A 16401-nucleotide genomic window follows, 5' to 3' on the forward strand; every position below is an offset into this window, starting at 1 on the left:
ATTTCAGATACAGAAGAAAAGATTGCAATTAGTGAACAAGAAAAGAAAAATTGCTTTAAAATTGTAAAGGAACACGAGAAATCAATCCAGCAGCTGCTAGATGATTCAAAGGAGAATAACATAAGACTGATTGAAGTCAATGAAGAAAGAGGAGAGAGTGCAGATGACATAAAAAAACTGTTCACAGAAGTGATGTCAGAAAACTTCCCAAGCAGGGGAAAAGAACTTGACATACAGATAAGTGAGGCATATAGGACTCCAAACAGCCTTGATCAAAAAAATCTACACATAGGCATATAATAGTTAGGATTCCAGAAATCCAACAGAAGAACAAAATTCTACAAGCAGAGAGAGAAAAGAAACAAATCACATACAAAGGAAAGCCCATCAGAATCACAGCAGACTTCTCAATGCAAACCCTCAAGGCAAGAAGAGCTTGGAGTGATGTATTTCAAGCCCTAAAGGAAAACAGCCTCCAACCCAGATTGATCTACCCTGCAAAACTATCTTTCAAAATCGATGGAGAAATAAGATATTTTCATGATAAAGAGCACCTCAGGAACTTCATGAATATCAAACCGGCACTCCAAAAAATTTTAGACAATACCCTAGGAAAAGACAATGAGGATCACAACCCCAGGAAACCCAGCAGAAAGAATCCATTGGGCCTGACAAATTAAATGCAAAGGGGGAGAATCCAACAAAAAAAAAGTCATGACAAGGCTTTTAAAACTTTGAACTTCATCTCCCTAATGAGTGTATAATTCAATCTTGTTATTGTACTGATTAGTATTTTTCTGATTCTAGAGTTGCACACCTTTCCTTGTGCTATACTGGCTATTTATCATCTTCTTATGTCTACTTTTTAATTGGGTTGTCTATTAATGAGCTCTAAGAATTCTTTATATATTCTGCTCATAGGCTATATGCATTGTAAATATGGTCTGTTTAAGGACTACTTTTCATTTTAATGATGTCATTTAAAGTTCTAAATTTTGATGGAATCTCATTTATCAATGTTTTTCTTTTATACATCATGTCTTTTGTATACTAGGTAGTTCTTGCCTACCGAGAATTCAGAAACATTTTCCCTTATAATTTCTTCTTAAAGTTCTATGCTTTTAGGCTTTCATATTTAGGTTCATAGATCCCTTCAAGTTATATTCATGTATGGAAATAAAGGGTGAGGTTAATTTTTTATATGCAGATACCAGATGTTCTAGTGCTGTTTGCTGAAAACACTATCTCTTCCTTGGCTCTTCAATTGAGTTTATATTCTATAAAATGCTAATGTTAAATAATCTTTCAAAACTCAGTGGACCATATATGTGTGGTTCTATTTCTAGATTCTCTGTTTTATTCCAATGATCTATATGTCTTTCCTTACACCAACACTGCCTTGATTACTGTATCTTTAGAAGAAGTCTTAAAATCAGGTACTAAACGTCTTCCAACACTGTTTTTTTTGGGGGGGGGTTGTTTTTTTTAACTTTTCTAGGTCCTTTGTACTCCTACGTAACTTTTAAATTTCAATATCCAATTCTTCATCTATAGCAAGTATACACAGACCTGAATTTTTATATATACCTTGTGTTTTCTAATCCTGCTAAATTCAAATACAAGTTCTAGGGCTCCTAGAGATTTCTTAGTATTTTCTCTGTAGATGATCATTTCATCTACATATAAAGATTTTGCTTCTACCTTGCCAATCCTATCCTAATTGTGTCATTTTATTGTCAGACTATTTTGGTGGGGACTAGGTTTCAAAGTTTAATGGACAGATAAAGAGTAAACATATCTGCCCTTGTTCCCCACCTTAAGGAGAAAGCATTGTATCTTCTCCATTCATATAAGGGATTCTCACTGGAAGTATGGAGTACATGTCTTTAATCTGTTGAGAGGGTTCTGTTCTACTTCTAGTCTCCTGATAACTTTTACCATGAATAGCTGTGGAATTTAGTCCAATACTTTTTCTCCAACTGGTGACAGGATCATATGGCTTTTTCCTTTCCTCTGTTAAACTGATGACTTTTGGGGATGGATCTTCCAATGCTGAACCAACACTGCCATCCCTATAACAAAACCACTTTCTACATACTGCCAGCTCTGACTTCTAATAGTTTGTTTTGTTAAACAAATTTCTATCTATGTTCATACTTTTTTCTTCTATTATCTTTATCCAGTTTTAGGATTAGCACAACGTTGAGTTTCTAAAATGAGGGGAGAAGTTTTCCTTCTTTTTTGTATTTTTTTTTTTTTTTTTTAGTACTGAGGCTCAAACTCGGGTCCTTGTGCTTGTGCATCAGGCAGTGAAACCACTGAGCTAAATCCCCGGCCCTGTTCCTTCTTTTTTCTGCTTTAATTGTTTGATGTAATTTATCAGTTAAAATATTTATGAGCCTGCTGTTGTCATATAGGTAGGTTTTCAAGCTAGGAATATACTTTCTTTAATAGGTGCTATTCAAATTTTATATTTCCTCCAGAGTTAGTTGCATTAATTTGTCTTCCAAGGTACTTCTTAGAAGTTGTCAAATTTATTTCATAACAGATTTTTGAAATATGCTTTCTATATCCTTTTAAATTCTGTAAAATCTGTGCTAATGTCTCCTAGATCTTGATATTGTAATTTAAAAAATGTATAATTGATACTGCGTAACAAGAAGAAAAGGTCTAAACGTGCAGGGAAAGTGGGAGGGGTAGGGGAAAGGAAAAAATATGAGAAAAGGAAAAAAATGGAAACAAAGTCTTTGCAAATAGGGAAGGGTGGAGGGGGTGAAGGGAGGGCAGGGGAAGGGGAAAAATAAAAGCACCAAGATACTCATGTAATGGTACAAGATCCCAGTGATGTTTGTAACTGTATTTTATACCTAAAATGTACCAATAAACTTAATGGGAAAAATAAATAAATAAATATTTTAACATGGCTTCTCATAAAAATTGGTGACATTTTTTCAAGTAGAAGTTATTATTAATCTCACTTATAAGCTTTACAAAAGCAGACGGGTTCACATCGCTTGCTAAATGCACTAAATGCATTTCTTGTCTCCAGGTAACTACTACAAAGCTTTGAAAATTTTAAAAAAAGAGTCTAGCTTGGTAATATTCGCTCTATGATATTTAATTAAATTAATTATTCAAAGCAGTAGTATTTTTTTTTTTTCTTACTGGGGATCAAACTCTGGACCTTGTGCTTGCAAGGCAGGCGGCAGAACCACTGAGCTAAATCCCAGGCTAGTCAGTATATTTTATAACCTTAAAACAGATGGATTAATGAGTAGCTATTCATATTATATAAATATATATTGTATTTACAAATTATGGTGTTATTCGGCATTTTAAATATATTACTCATTTTGCAATGTAAGTCTGTAAGACTTTATATAACTATATATAAGGCCTATATACGATTCTATATTCAAAAGCATGAACATTTAAGAAATGATGAAAAAATAAAGACAACATGTAAAACTTTTCAGTAGATCTTGAGACGGACTCCTCTGGTGGAGCTCTGAAGCGCCTTGGCCACATTTTGGTTTCCGGTCTGTTTCTCAAAAACATCCAAAATACTCAGAATTTCTCTATATCCTTTCGTATGTGTGTGTGATAGTGGGAGGTGAATGTGAGTGCACATGCTTATGATGGAGAAGAAGGGAGAGGCGAGGGAGTATTTAAACTTACCGATCTTGTTGCAACCACTGCTTCTCAAGTATTTCCCATCAAAACTGAAATTCTGATTAACAAATACCTTCTGTGACCCCAGTAGAATTCAGCTCCACAGTGAGCCACAACAGTGAAGTAGATGAGCATCAAGTTTAGAGTTTTAATTTCCTCTCAAATGCTGGCTGTGCCATTTATAGGGCCTCAATATTTGAAAAATAATTCATTTCTTTCTATGACTTTGTTTCCTCTTTTATAAATATGGCCTAAACCAGCAGTTCACCTCAGAATACTCTAAGGCACTTGCATTGAAACAGTGGTTATGAAAAATGCTCTGCAAAGTAGAAAACATAATATTTTGGAATTTGTATTTTAAAATGAGAAAAGAAGGAAGAGGTTCTACTGTCATTTCTGTACTGGATCTTTTTAGATACCAATGAAAAGCAAGAGGGTGAAAACGAATGTGATTTTCAGAGCCCTAAGGGCTTGAGCCCCATACTTAGGAGTCTAGTGGCATGTCCTCTTGGTAAGTTACTTCATGTTTATGTTTTTTAAAATTATCATCTGCGAAATGGGAACAACGTTATCCTTGGAGACTACATGTAAGGATCCAGTAATTAAGTAAAAGTAAATTTCTGGCAAAAAAAAAGGTGTGCATGACTATTTTTATGAACTATTTTTCTCTAAGGTCACAATTTATACTACCCAAGCACTGTAGGAAATTTATTGGATTGGCAATTAATACGAAAGAAGTAAAAGAAAAATCAAAAGGTAAAAATAAAAGGAAGCAAATGTATCTTAATTCTAAAGATACTGAACAGTGTCTTTACAGTTTGTGTAGGAATAAATTGGACTTGAATTTAATATGTTTCCATGACAATTGAAAAATTTTTTCCCCTTCAATGAGGACATTAAACAAAAAGCAGATGAAATATGGAACACACACTGGCATTCCTCTGGGGAATTTTTTGACTAGTCTTGTCTTCTGTGTAGATGAAGGGCTGAGGGAGATAATTGGTTGATGAATTTCAAATTTTCAAAAAGACGAAAATAAAACTAGCTTGTTCTTCCTTTTGGAAGTAAAATGTGAGAATATAAATGGAAATGTGTCCCTGCATTGAGTGGGACTGTAAATGATTCACAGTCATAGTACATTCCCATTTCAGAACCAAAGCCTAGCAATTTTCTTCCACAAACCACATAAAAACGAGTATACTTTTAACAATAACTAATAAAATCTATAAATAGAAAATTTTTATTTAGATATATTTTTATAAATTTATAAATATAGCGAATTTTACTTACATATTTTTATAAATAAAAATTGTTGCTCCATGGAATTCTCTGACCTCCACAACAACATTAAGGTTTTTGGCCATGCACTGCATTCATTTTTAATCTCTCTTTTTCCAGAACTCAGTAAATAACTAGGCACAGTAGCATGGATTTTGCTAGATGAATGAGGTTAGGTTTTATTCTTTATCCTTACTGAAAACGCTATGACTTCATTTTTTACCAAAGGAAATTTTTCAGAAAAAAAATATAATAATGATTTAAATAAATCTCCTTTTAATATGCTACCTATAGGTAACTTGGAGGGCCTTCTCAGCCCATTAGTAGAATGGTTTGCACAAACTAAAAATATAATAATTTAGATGATATGGTTTTAAATAAGACTAATTTGAACCTGAATCTTAGCTTTTATTCAGCAAATTGGGGAAAGCAGTGGGGTAAACAGACTTGAGATGGTAAAGTGATGGCATTTTTTAAGTTACTAGGGGATAGAAAAATTTAAGTTCACAGGAAAGTTTGAGAGTATTATGAAATAATTATATGTCAAAATCACAGTTCATTTCTTAGCACACACTATACCCTTAATTTTATTATTCCTTTACTCTCATTGCTGCACACAGCTTTTGCTATATGTTTATTCTATATCCTACACTAGAACTTAAGTTATAGAAGATTTCAAATGCAGGACTGATTCCTGGATTAACTTACATAGAAACTCATGAAACAGCCCAAGGACCCCTCTCAGGAGAAAGGCAGAAACCCCATTCCAAAGGCCAAGCCCAAGCTCAGAGAATTTGTCTCAACTCTCATATGGCATCCTAGTTTTGGAGGTGTAGAGACCTGGTTTCATGTTTGGACTCCAACACTCATTAGCTATTTGTTTTCTAACAAGTTGTTCAAATTCTCTAAACCTCAGCCTTTTCATCTTTAAAATGGGGTTAATGAAGTTTTTTTTTTTCTCATGAGATCACTGTAAAGATTAAATAAGAAGTAAACTCTGTAATGCCAGATATATTTGCCAGTCACTGCACTCCCATTCCCTTTTCATATTATGGACACATGGTAGATGGCCCAGAAATACCATTTGACTTATCATGCTGTTTGAGAACATGTGGTTCTCTCTATCCACCAGAGTCTAATTTTATAATAGGAAGATAATATGACAGCTACTTCAATTCTCTTGCTACCAATTAACTCTTCTAAAGTCCCTGGAAAATTTGCAGAAAATTTGTGTTATACGTTCATATCCTGGCCACGGTATTAATTGCATCATCTTCCTTGTCTTTCCCTATACCTCATATCTCAATATAGAATTTTATTGATCATGGCCAGGTCTGTGATTGGATTTCAAAAGAAATGAACTGGATAAGTGAAAAGAATTTTGTAACAGGGTCCTAGCATGCACTCATTCCACAGCAGCCCTTACCTGGCAGCAGATATAAATGCAAAAGCCTGAGGCTTCACATTAAAAGACTGAAGCTCTCATCCAGAGTCACTCAGAGTCAGGGTGTGGCACCTGCAGAAGTTATTGATTTCTAAGGAGACACAGTTTCTTCATGTATATGTTTATGTTATTACTACCTGTTATAATTATTAAAATAATTAAATAGAATAGAAATATCTTAGAAAATGAATTTCCAGTGCATTTAGGCATTTTATTCTATATGCTTAACAAGGACTAAAATGAGAATATTCAAGGATAAATGTTTAAAATAACAGTTAAGTGGAATTTTCTCAAAATACTTATTCCTTTTCTCTTTGTATCCAAAAGTATAAAAATATAAAATCTGCGTCTTGGTCTTTATTCAAAACATGTCTGATAGCCTGCAGAGACTGTTTAGGATAAAAAAATCAGAAGACTGTAGGAGCTTTTCAAGATTTTGACCCCTATACTGAATATCAAAATGCATGTGAATCTTAATTTAAAATACTTTTTCCAATAGTTATCATCATGTGAGAATACACACGACCATGTCAAAATGTTTAAAAATACAATTATGGTTTGTAAATATATCATTAATAAGTAAGGAGATTAAAATTATTTTGATAATTCAGGTTGGGAAGAAAGAGAATGAGGTAGTCACACTCTTTTAACACTAGTAATTTTATGTCTAGATATTATATAGTAACCTAAGTTAGGTCTCATGATTGCATAGTTGATTTGCTTGTCATCTATGTGATCCAATACACTGAAAAATATGTAGCAGACACTGTCATGGCTAAGTCTATTATTCTAATACAGTAAACCCTATAAACATCAGTGGTTTGCAGTTGTTATGCATTGATTTCACAGAGATTATCAAAATTTTCATGGTGTGAATACTATTCTTTCAGAACCACTAAAGAAAACCACATTATCTGATGACCTTTTTTTTCTTCAGTAAAGAAAAATAATAGACTTTGATATCAGAATCAAAGGAGGTTTTTCTCAGGATAGTATTTTTTTGCAGTAAATATTTTGTTTAAATGTAGAAAATGGAGTTTTAAAAATGCTATTGGATCTGTCATGACAATTGATTTGCTTTCTGAAATAAGAAAAAATGGTACTACTTGTTACGTGTATTTTAATTCCACTTGCAAAAAAAAACCCATACTTTCTGGAAACAAGTTAGTAAGGATTATCATTTAAAGATAAATAAAATAGTTTTAACAAAAACATTATAAACATTTAAGTAACCTTTTTCCTCAAAGATTGAAAAAAATAATTTGTCTCTGGATTTTATGCAGTAAGTAATGCCATCATAACCACTTGGATTTTTTTGTTTTGGGTCTTAAAATAGAAAGATTGAGATTTTGAGTGCCTTCTTATTAATTTCTCAGTGTCTTCATCAATAAAATGAGCTTACACCTTAAATTGTTACAATGAGCATCAAATAAGGCAGTGTTGTCTGTAAAGTCATAGGAAACACTAGTTAACCATCGTATAATTTATGTAAACTCATTTTGTATACTTAATATATTAAATTCTTCTGGATAAAATCCTATAGACATCGTATCTTTAGGATCATTAATAAACAATTACCCTTCGGGATAGAAATGTATTAACTACATTAAAAGAAGTCATATTTACAGTTTAGTTTCTAAGTTAAAAAATTAAAATAAATAATTAGCTGAAAATATATTTTATGGTTTATAAAATAGTTTCATTTACAATATTCCCCTTATTCTAGCAAGAGCTATGAAAAATTATTTTTATTGCTTACTAACACCATTGTATTGATGAATAATTAAAAATCTATGACAATTGACTAGTCCAAACATATGGAGATAATGTATATCATTGCCAAGACATCAGCCTGAATTGACTAGATGCAAAACTTCACATTCCATTTGTGAGAACTACTGGAAGTCAGCAAAGTATATCAATCAGTCTAATTTTTGAAGTGCTGTGTTTTGCAAATATCCTAAACTCTGGCAGGGGAATAGAAGGAAAAAAAAAAACAACCTAGGGTAGGCTGGGTCAAATTCCTTAAAGTGGCTTGAGTATGCTTAGTCAGTCACAGTCACGTGAAGTTGTCATAGCCTATGTATTGGCTAGGTCTGATCAATCATTCTTCCAGCAAATATTAAAGAATCTAAAAGCCTAAGGAATATAATCATGAACAGAAACTTCTGCAAAATGCTGGCAGTCTTATGAAGATGATAGGCAAACTGGAAAAGACCTTGGTCATGAAGTTGAAACTTGCAGATGGAGACAGGACTGGCTTTCTGAAATAGGATCAGCTGGAGACACTGAACTGGGATGGAGCCCGAGGGACCAATTCAGTTACCACTGCCACTGGTTAGCTGGGACTGTCTTTTGAGTGGCAGTTGCTAAATGAAAAGCATCAAGGAGATCAGTATGGAAACTAGACTGTTTTCAAGAAAAGACTGCTCTTAAAAGAAACAAATATAGTAGAAAAACACTTCACACAAATACATATACACACATATGTTCATAACTACCCCTACCTTGCCTTTTCCAGATGAGATGATTGCATTTGAAAAAATATCCCAAGGCATAAATTTGTGAAGTACTCTTCAAACAAAAAAACAAAATTGAAAATTTAAGTATTTATTTCAAAAACCAAAGTAAAGTCTCATTTGTCTCATTTCATATCACACACACACAATGATGAAAAATATGAACCAAAAATAAATGTTTCTTGATCAAAATCCCCTATTACATGTCAAAAAGCCTCAGCAAGCTGGTACCAGAGCTCTAGGGTCCAAGTTAAGAAATTTTTCCTTATACCCAAATGAAATCTTTAAGTGTTATATAAGGGAAGTGATGTGATCAGGTGTTCATTTCAGAAAGGACATGATTTGATATGGTTTAATTATGCACACTATGGGAGCATGTTTAAGGTATTAAGAATGAAGATGGGGCCAGGGATTTAGCTCAAGGGCACCACGCCACCCTTTCAAGGGCAAGGTCCTGACTTCCATTCCCGGTACCCTCCCAAAAAAAGGAACATGAATACAAGTGGCTGAATTCTCTCTCTCTCTCTCTCTCTCTCTCTCTCTCTCTCTCTCTCTCTCTCTCTCTCTCTCTCTCTCTCTCACACACACACACACACACACACACACAATTGAAACCAGAGCCTTCACGCACTCATCTACCTTCCTTTTTTCTTGTCCAGTTTTACACCAGTTGTCACTAAGTCTCTAAATACCCCATGATGGTCATCCTGCCTCAGCCTACATGTTTCTATCACCAGAATTGGATTCCAGAAACATTTGGAGAGTAAAAGCTATGCACTGTTATTGATTTAAATCAGCTATGACAGTGACAGAGACAGAATGTTCAACTGCAGCTCTGGAGTTTTAGATGTTAAAGTGGCCTTCTCAGAGAATATCTAACTGGGGTTTTGGTAGAGGGGGTGGTAGAAATCATGGGCATTATTTAGCCCATTTTGAGTTTGAGTTATTTGGGGTAAGGATAGTAAGGATATTGAATATCATATATAGTCAGATATAGGGGTTCCACGCTCAGAGAAGCCTGAGATATCTAGAAGTGTGTGCATGATGAGGACCAGCATCAGGTCATGCTATGAAATATTTCTACTATTTATACCTTAGTAATATTGGCTATCTAACATTCAGGACTAGCTACATATATTTCTTTTTTGCGGTACCAGGGATAGAACTCAGAACCTTGTGCTTGCAAGGCAGGCACGGTGCCACTGAGTTAAATCCCCTGCCCTAGTTACATAGTTTTTGAGGCCCAGTGCAAAATATAAAGGGGGTCCTCTAGATGAGGGCAAGGAAGTCAATCTTCCCTTCACAGAGGCTCACTTCTTCAAGCTAGTATACATGAATGGCACTCGAGAAACTGAAATTTCTGTATCAGTAGCTTCCAGGTTGCCCAGCTCAAGAAGCTGTAAGTCATATGCCCAAATGCAGGGTTTCCATACATATTCTTAGAATCCTTCAGACAGCTGAATGAAATGAAAGAATGTAGACTTTCCCACTTACGTGACCAAGCTGCCTGGTGAGGTAAAGATTGGTAGCAGCTACTGGGAAAGGGTAAGGAAAGGGAAGCCAAGTGGGCCGGTATCTGGGCTGCAAAGGCACAAGGAACAAACTATAGAGACCCTATCCCAGGAAGGTGGAGAGAGGAGGTGGAGGAAGGACCATGCATGAGACACAGTTCCAGTTCTCTAAAGCAAGTTTCATTGTACCATCAGCATTCACTTGAAAAGCATAAACTCAAAGACAATATTATTATGAATTTCAAGATGGCATTTATAAGGGGCTACATCTCAGTGCAAGGACCTCTGATTTCCAGGCCTTGTGCTACTGCACTGTTCACTTTGCTAACTTTGTAAATAAAGTGTTCTAAGCAATATTCAATAGAACTACATGGTTTTATCTGACTCTTGAATGTTGCACCTATACTGTGGTTTACAAATAACTTTATATGCCTACTCAAGGTGACTGACAAAAGTCTAGTGGATGATAATTACTGTATATGCTTGGTAGTTATCTTTCTAGTAATCCTGCCTCTAGGAAGAAAATATTGAATATTTACTAATTATTGAATACTACTATGGTCATAGGTTAGTGTAGTATCATCCCTCTGATGTGACAGTATCCCAGTTACTCATTAAATAATTCAGTTACTCTTGATGTACCAGGAAATATACATTAAATTTCTTTTACAGATCAGGCTTTGTATTGAACACTGAGATAGGTTAGAAGTAGTTTGTATCTCCAGTGTTGTGGATATATGATTTAATTTATCTTAAAACTACAAAGTCTGCATTTTATGTTAAATTTTAGGTGATGATGTTTGATGCTTAGAGACACTAAATATTTTGTCCTATTTCTCAAACATATAATTGTCAGAGGTAGGATTTGAACTTTGGTCTCTGACTCTGAGCTTGAAGCTTTCCTTTGTAGATTATTGTGTTTTTGTCAAGACAAAAACAAATTCTGCTGTTTGAGTACTAGTTGGGGTACTGGTCATCTGAAGCAATTTCTGTGAGTGCATTCATGTGCATCAGTTTCAATACGACTCCACAGTGTGGCAGGCAGTAAGACTACGAAAATCCGGGGTTCCCATGTGGCTGAATTATGTATCTCTCTCACTGAAAGTGTTATCTCACTGACCTTCAGTTACATGCAGTTCTCATTTTTCACCGTGTAGTTCTCTCTGTCTGAATTAACAGATCCTTTTGCTGAAATTGTTTATATATTACATAGATTCTTTTACTTTTGCATGTGTTTGATACTTCTCCCACACTAGAATACAAAGAAATATGGCAGAGTTGGTGCAGGAAGATGGAGTATATGACAAATGAGTAACTATCAAGCAAAAGATTCTGTTCATATACTATTTTATCCTAACAACCACTCTATAAATTGGTTATTAGTCCCATTTCACTTGAAGTATCATAGTTTCAGAAAAAATATGTAAAGACACTGGCATTCTTTGTTTAGGAAATGGCAAATAAAAACTTTTGCCAATAAACCACTGATGAGACCCTCAACAGTACACTGATATCAAAGTTTCACAGTTCTATAAGGTCGAGAACCATTCATTTTTTAAAATTATGCCATCAAACACTGCGCTGTTATTGGCATAGTAGATGTGTTTTAAATTGTGAGTTTAGTGATTATTTCCCAAACCTTCATTATTAAAAGACAAAATTCTTGCCAGGGACAAGTTAAGATGTAGCTAGTACAGACAATCTAGTTGAATAGTTATCTTAATGGGGGAGATACCACCTGCAACTGTCTCTGGATGTCACTGGCTTTAGCACATTGCTAATCACAGTCCTATTGTCTGTTTGATAGCAGTGTAGTCCCTTTACTTTTATTCTCCGCAGCGTCCAGAGTCCAAGCCAGCTGTCTCTGAGATTTATCCTGCTAATGATTAGGGAGTGTAAATTGAGGAGTATGGCTGGATTAATTTAAAATCATATTTTCAACACAGAGAGATTGGTATTCAACACAGAACTTATGTCTTTCACTTTTGCAGAGGCAGAAACAAACCAAGACTATGGGGAACTTTTTTCAAAGAGATACATTGAATAGTAGCAGAGTCACAGCTAGAACCTGAATCTCTTTGCTGCTGTATAAACCCCTGCCAAGTATTAGCCATGAAATCTTGGTGTGGTGTCCTTTGTATCTTTTAATGTGCAATGTTAAGATAATAGTACAAGACTGGATAATAATTTGTAGTTTATAAAGATTTTTTGATGTGCAGTAATTTTGAAATGTATCTATTGAAATTACTGCCCTTTCAATTTTACAGACATGTAAACAGACTAAGTGACTTCCATATATGGAGTTAGAAGCATCTCTAAGGTGCTAGGATCATAAATCTCACTCCTACAATCCCACTTTTTTTTTTTTTTAACCTAGCCTTCATCTCAGTATTCCATGCTTCTTTTCCAGGTGAGAATTTTAGACAGTCAGTAAGATTACAGGAAATTGCTCAGAATCATGTAATCAGTTCTTCTAGGATGTTTACTACAGTACAAGGAATGATCTGAAAATACAGTGAATAGTTTCTCTAGTGTGATAAACTGAAAGTGTAAATAAGGATGAAAATGATTAAAATGAATAATTGATAGCTTGAAATACGAAAAGGTCCAAAGGTGTAGGGGTGGTGGGAGGGGAAGGGGAAAGGGAAGAAAGGAAAGGAAAAATAATGAGAAAAGAAAAAATTGGAAATGATGTCTATGTAAATAGGGAAGGGTGGAGGGGGTGAAGGGTCCACAGGTAACAGGGGAAAACATAAGAACTAAGATACATCATGTTCAGGTACAAGCACCCAATGATAAATGTAAACGTATTGTATACCTAAAATGTACCAATAAATATATTAAAAAATATAGTGAATGCTTACAAAAACTATTGCAATAAAAGACACATTCCCATTGACCCACCTCAAAATATTCCCGCTCACTTTGAACACAATTGTTCTATTGTTCTTGGCTATTTCTGGAGCAGTTAGGGAAGTCTCTTGCACGTCTTTACAGTGTGATCAATAATATGGTGAATGCTGCTGCTGAGTGCCATTCTACAGAAAGGCAGGCTATTAAAAACATTATGTTATTTCCTCATGTACTTTATTCTGGATATGGCACCATGTGACTTGTGGCTCTTCCCCAAAATCAAAATATCCATGAAATGTAAACATTTTAATTCAATTCCAGACATCAGGGCAATTTTAACAGCACAACTAAAGACATTTACTTGTGAAAGAAAATTTTCAGAACTCTTTCAGAAAGTGGAAAGATCAAGAGAATAAGTGTGTTCTAAGTGAGAGGGATTAATGGCAGTGTCTTTTGCTGTATAAATTTTTTATTCTAATATGCAGTGGATTTTTTTAAATTACACCTCATACAGTTGACAAACAAGATACGAGTTGGGAAGACCTTAGTTTCAAAGAAGTTTCTGTCAATTAATGGCTATGCAGTTTTGAATAATTCACTTAACTTCTTCAAAGCTCAAATTCACAACTATCAACATTAGCTCAATAATATAATAACTGCATATCTAGCTCAAAAGGGTAGTGATAGTTTCAAGTGATAAAATATCTGTGAATCCTGTAAATCATAGAATGTTTTGTATTTTAGGCTGTGGGAATTTGAAAATTTTCAAATATGGAAGTTCTCATTGATTCATGGTAGTTTTAATGCTACTTTTTCTGAGTTAACTTTCATATATCTTTTCTTCTCCAGGATTTTATTTAATGGCTTCATTTAATTACTTTCTAAGCATTTAATATCTGAGAAGAAACAGGAAGGATGTGTAAGAGAGATGGAATTTAATAGTTTTATAGATTTCCATGTAGATATAATTACTTACAAATGCAAAATGACTACAATGCCACCTCAACTCTTAAATGTTAATATTTACATTCTTAAAAGTTGAACATAATTTTGTAATATTGCTTTAATAATATTCATATATCTTTCTTACAAATAAAAAAACTAGTTTAGAGAAAGTGATAGAAATAAGAAATAATGGTATTATCACATTTCCTTGTGCTTCTGTGCAAAGAAAATAATTAAACCTAGAAAGAATCTATGTAATATTTATAACTGACATGTACTTATCTACGTAAACAATAAGTCGAGTTTCTTGGATGGTATTAAAATTCTCTAAAATATAATTGCTACTGTTAAGAAACCAATAATCTTGTTGGTGGTAAAAGATTCTCACTCAAAATAGAATAAGAAAAATTCATTTATGTGTGCAGCTAACATAGGGTGATTATATTGTTTGCAAACTATTGTGCTAATCTATATGGTGCCTGTGAGGAAAAGACAAAAATAAGGAGAAGAGAAATTTGACAAACTGTGAGATATGTCACATGGGAAACTGTATTGTTGCTGAACAAAGGAGACAGCGATTCAATATGGTTATGAAGGAAAGGTAGGGTTTCACAAAGTAGGAGGCATTTGAGTTACTTTTTGAGAAATAATTATTACACAATAGATAAGAGGGAACAAAGATATTCAAGGATCAAGACAAGGTGTGTGTAAACTCAGGGAAATATGTACAGGAAATAATTTTGGTAGATTTTTTATGGATGCATTTTTAGAATCCTTATTCCTTTTGTTTGAAAAATATCATATTTTGAGACTCAGTTCATCTATCAATTTTTTTATCCTTAATTTGAGTTTTATGTTTATTTTGCTTCAATACCATCTTGTTCTCCCTCTATAGCTAATATCATTGCTTTAATTTACTTACTTTTTGTCCCACAATCTTATTAGCATTTCAAATGCAAGGATTGTCTCAGTCAGTCTTACGCTCTTATTACCCCACACTGTTACATAATGTTATTTCAAATATATATTAAGTCATGTGTGGGAAAATATGTGTAGGAATTATTTCTTATACATTACAGGCAAGTATTTTTCACTCTCAAATTAAAACTGCCATTCTCATGGTATGAACACATTATTATTAAACATTTTTCAATTTCTCTGGGAGGGGATATAGAAACTTTTCCTTAGACTCTCTGAAGATTTATTTTTTAATCAACTAGGAGAATAACTCTGTAGGGACAAGAGAACATCTCAATCAGTGTTCTCAAAACAAGTCCAAAGAATCCACCTTCCCTCTCCTGTTATACCCTTTTAAAAGTATTTCAGTTTTCTCCTGCCAACCTCATCTCAAAATAACACCTCTTCAATTTAAAAATTAGTATCTTCACATTTTATAGTTACCATAGCAGTACTTTTTACTCATTTATATCATTTTACATTTCAACAAAAATTTGTTTTAAAGCCATAGTTATAAAATTGGTTTCTATCAATACAAAAGCAGTAATCCTGTCATCAAAACTTACCATCAATGATAAGTACAGCAACACAATGTCTATAAACATCTCCATATCTTTCTCAGAATAATGTGCACTTTTTATTTCTATCATGGTGAGATCCACATTCTTTGATATAGTAACAGGAGGAATATAAAATCAGAAACGTTAAGAATCACTGTTCTGCAGTGATGTTACAAAGCCTCTTGTGATTAGTGTATGACAACTCAAATACAGGAGTTTTCAAGTCCTTAGTTAAATATTTATTGAACATCCATTATCAAATTCATGGTGAGGAATAAAAGAAAAAATAATACAGTTTCAATTATCCACTGATCCTTTGCTATTAGAAAACAAAGAGAAAATCAAAACTCACTTTCATACTTGTAAACATTTGATAAGGAATATGGAGCTGATAATATATGCCATTGGAATGAGTATCTCCTCTGTCCTCAGCTTAGTAACTGACACTTCTCATTCAATGCTGGGTATAATATTTGAAACCATCTGTAAATGATAGCATTCACATTTTGCATTGGAACCAAGAAACTCAGAGAATCTAAGAAAGTTGTCCTTCATCAAGCAAATATTAAAGGCAAAGTGAGAATTACTTACAGTGCCCCAAATCCCACTGCTGTCAGTTTTTGTAAGTAAAGTATTGGGAATACAGCTTCACTTTTTCTTTT

General features: G+C 33.9%; 1 protein-coding gene across 16 annotated transcripts in view; it reads right to left on the bottom strand.

Moving 5' to 3' along the window:
• Tenm4 (teneurin transmembrane protein 4) overlaps positions 1–16401 on the bottom strand; it is a 2854999-nt gene that overhangs the window by 2712943 nt on the left and 125655 nt on the right. The gene's annotated exons all lie outside the window — the stretch shown is intronic.

Source organism: Heterocephalus glaber, unplaced genomic scaffold (assembly GCF_053883595.1).
Source record: "Heterocephalus glaber isolate CG9 unplaced genomic scaffold, H.glaber_assembly_v1.0 deba00001428, whole genome shotgun sequence".
Taxonomy (NCBI): Eukaryota; Metazoa; Chordata; class Mammalia; order Rodentia; family Bathyergidae; genus Heterocephalus; species Heterocephalus glaber.